The sequence below is a fragment of the Spinacia oleracea genome, chromosome 5, assembly GCF_020520425.1.
Source record: "Spinacia oleracea cultivar Varoflay chromosome 5, BTI_SOV_V1, whole genome shotgun sequence".
Classification (NCBI taxonomy): domain Eukaryota; kingdom Viridiplantae; phylum Streptophyta; class Magnoliopsida; order Caryophyllales; family Amaranthaceae; genus Spinacia; species Spinacia oleracea.
This window is the reverse complement of record NC_079491.1, coordinates 19,186,591-19,190,607: the sequence shown is the minus strand read 5'-3', so window position 1 is coordinate 19,190,607 and position 4,017 is coordinate 19,186,591. Positions and strand designations below refer to the sequence as shown.

At 33.2% G+C, this 4,017-nt stretch overlaps 1 long non-coding RNA gene across 1 annotated transcript; it reads right to left on the bottom strand.

Moving 5' to 3' along the window:
• Positions 1 to 875: 875 nt before the first annotated feature.
• Positions 876 to 2,271, bottom strand: LOC130462005 (uncharacterized). Its single transcript, XR_008922099.1, has 2 exons — positions 2,094 to 2,271; positions 876 to 1,129 (listed from the first exon to the last, which is right to left on the bottom strand). It is a non-coding gene; the product is annotated as an uncharacterized lncRNA (long non-coding RNA).
• Positions 2,272 to 4,017: the final 1,746 nt, after the last annotated feature.

Genomic DNA, 4,017 nt, shown 5'->3' with positions numbered 1-4,017 from the left:
TTATTTAATTATAGAGAATTAGTAATTGCTAAATATATGGATATGTATGGTTAGATTTTTATCGGAATAATATGTACTAACATGAAAATAATTAAACAACATTTATATAAAATTGAAAATTTGTTAATCCCACTAACAACTTTTACGAAAATAAATCATTAAATGTCTAGTTTGCAAAATAGGAATAATTAAGAGAAAAAAAGAGTTTACATTACACTCTTCTAAGAAACTCATTTTTTTCTTCATTATTATATTATACATCATCTATTTAAGAAATAAATGTCTAGTTAAATAATATAAAAATAAAAGGTAAGCAAAGTAATAAATTTAAGCATTAAAGTGAATAAAGAAAAGGTAAGCATCGTGTTATAATTTTGGGCATGATTTTTTTTTCTTTCTAAAATCACTTATTTAATTTTTCTAAAGTCACACTAAAAATATTTTGTCTAATATATCTGAACTTATTTGAATTTATCTTCACATTAATTTTTTGGATATAATAAGTCAAAATAAGTTGAGCATTACAAATCATTCATTGGCTATCCATTGGTTTTTGTACATGGCACTTCAGGGATACCAGGAAGTCATCTAATATGCCTGGTTTCAAGATGCCCTTATATCCACTACCGGTCTACCACTAACAACCTCAGTCTCTATGTCTTCATCACTATATATGCGGCTATCATGGTCATCTTCATTCGTTGACCCACCCATTGCTTTATTAGACACACTTGTTTAAAACATGTCCCTCTTTATTTTCTCCACAAATTCATCAGTTTTCCAGCTGCTCGGTGTAACACCCTGACAATTCTCTCTTTTCTAAAACAAAATTTTGATATAAAACGTAGAGAATTATCAAGGCATTATCGCCCGTGTGAAAACGTAACGGCTTATTCAGAATTTTGCAGCGGAAAACATAAAACTAACTTTAGGTTTATAAATAATCGATTACATAGTTAATCCCAAAACCAATCAACGAAAATAAGATCAACTAACAAGTTTAAAGTCCAATTAAACAAACCCAAGTTAACTTAGCAAATCAAAACTAAATACAAGCTCTCTATTCCCGATCCCAATGATGCAACATCTTCAAACCTGCAGATGGACAATGCTTATTGATCCTTAGAGACTGCTCACCAAAGATTGGGTCATCACAGGATCAATAAGGCATAGCCATGATCAACATGCACAAGCAAAAGCACGTAATCAGCAAAGCTGAGTATTACATACTAAATCAATAATAATCCTAACATGATTCTATTAAACGAACAATCCTAACATGGTACTAAATAAAACATAAGCAAGGATAATCAAGATATATTGACTTGAAGACTATACTTGACTGAACTAGACCTTTGTATCATTAACATTATTTTAATTGAAATAGTCAATGGACTGAGTTGTCTACTAGAAACTTCTTCTTCTTCACTAAGGAAGACGAGGTACGGGCGCGACTCCGTAAACCCAAATGACCTGCGATATCGAGGGACTTTTTAAATAAAAATAGAACCGGTGATCAATCCGGCCCCAGAAAAAGCCATAGGCTACCCATGACCCCAACTCCTGATTGTCCGTCACTTTAGACGTGCACAGTCTAAAGCTATTGCTACTCATTTTCACTTTACATGACTTAACTTTTAATACTTGGTTATGACTCATCAAACATAAATATTATATTCAACAAGTAAACACAACTTCTTTTATCTTTGAATTAAACCAGTGATCACAACATTCAACCAAGAGTCAATTCCAACTATTTTAATCCTTCCTTTATCCATATTTAAAAACCTTTATTAGGTATAAGGTTCAACTACCAAACAAGGTCCTCGGCCCTTATAAAGTAGTGAAAATCTAAAGAGGAACAACGATCAATAAAGACCTAAACCAATATTAAATAATATAAAGTTCCCCAAAACCAACATGCTTGCATCAATATTCCATGCTAACATGATTCAATTCTTATAAATAAAGTTCTATGCTCAACGCATTAATTCAACGACATTGAACATGAAATTCCAACATAAACAAGTTCATAAATACATTCATCATATTCTCAATACAACACACATCCAAGCACACAGGTATGTACGTACCTTGTGTAAACAAACTGATAGGCCACTTTAACGAATTCAAAAGTCGCCCACAAAGAATTCTCCGCCTAAAAACAACCAATAAAATTCCCCAATCAATTTCCAACAATTTACAGCAATACTAAAGTATTCCAAATACATCCTAAACATATTTTGAACCATCCCCAATATCGAAACTTAACTAAATAACCTCCAAGCATAATAACTATTAAACTAATGATCCCAAATCGTTCTAAACTCCAATAAAACATCCCTTTTAAAATTTCCAGCAATATAAAATTATTTCAAACGTCCACAAAACATAATCAACGTTCTTAAAATCATAAAAATAGTAGCTTTAATAATATATAATCATTCTATTATGATTTTAGAATATTAAAACCTTAAAAATCCATGCTTTAATAATTAAATTCCTTATTTCAATTCAATTACATAATCTGAAAATTAAATTTATTATTTAAACATAATATATAATATGAAAATATAATTTAATCATGATAACTTATAATTTACATTCAAGGAGCATGAATTAAATTAATAAAACTTCATTAAGACCCTAAATTAAACGTAGTTAATAAATCTTAAAATAATTAAATTAATTTCAGCAACATATAATCTGAAATTTCATAACTTAATCATAAAAATCATAAATTTAATTCAAGAGACATAAATTAAATTAATAAACTTAATTAAACATTTAAATAACTTAGGGTTTAAGAAAAAACAACCAACTAAAGAGAAGAGAGTGGGCGGCCGGCGGTCCGGGGCACGGCGGCGCGGCAGCTGCTGGGTTGGTGGTTGCGACTGGTGGGCGGCGGTTGTTGTCGGCATAAACAGGGCACGAATGAGTGCCACGAACGAAATAGAAAAAGAAAGAGAACGAAAGACAAAAAGAGAAGGGAGGATGGGCGAACTACCGTGCAACGACGGCGACCTTTCGCGGCGACGACGGCTGGCGGCGAGGGAGGCTCACGACTTGGCTGCGCGAAACTTAAACAAGAGGGAAGCAATGGTGAGGGAGGACGAAAAATCCAGAAAAAGAAAAGAAGGGGCACGAAGAAAGAGAGAAGGAGAAGGGGGATTACCGGCGGCTGGCGAGGGACGACGGTGGTCCGGCGTGGGTGGCTGGACGGCGGCGACAAGGAGAGCACTAAGGTGTGAGAGTTCACGTGAATTCTTGAAGAGGGTTTGAGGGTTTTCTGCTTTTCTTTTCACGTGAAGGAGAGGAGAGGATTGAGAGTTTTACATGAATTTGGAATATGGGTAAGGGATGTGGGTTTACTTATTTTGGGCTTTGCTAATTTGGGCTAGGATTAGAATTAAGTTTGGTATTTGAATTCAACACCGCTTAAGATTGTTTTCTAATTTCAATCGTGTTTTCGTAATTCAAATTCTTTTCAACATCAAATTCTAAAATTATTTTAATTTCATAAACCGTTGAAATATTTAAAAGTATAAAAATAAATATTCGTTAATTACATATTTATTTCTAAAATTCGTAAATTATATTTAAATATAATTAACAATACGTTAAAATATATTAATAAAATGTATAAAATTATGGGGGATTACACTCGGGGCCCGTTCTCCATTCCGTTCTGCATGCATCGCTGCCTGAATAGCCTCCTTTTTTGTCCTATCTAATGATGGGGTCAATATCTCCAAAACCTACATACAAGTTTTTAAACATTAAGCTTATGTACAAATATGAAACCATACAAACTAATTAATGATGACTAATGATGAGTTAATACCTGTTTTGCAACCATCTACATCTATTAGTGAAGTTCCTTCGTCATGTCCGCCAAAGTCCCTTGGAATCCTGGGATGTGGCTTCCCATAGGCCACTTCCCATAGGCCACATCTATAGACTGCAAATAAAGATCCATAATTTCAGTATTACCTCCATATTTACAATTCAAAGGCA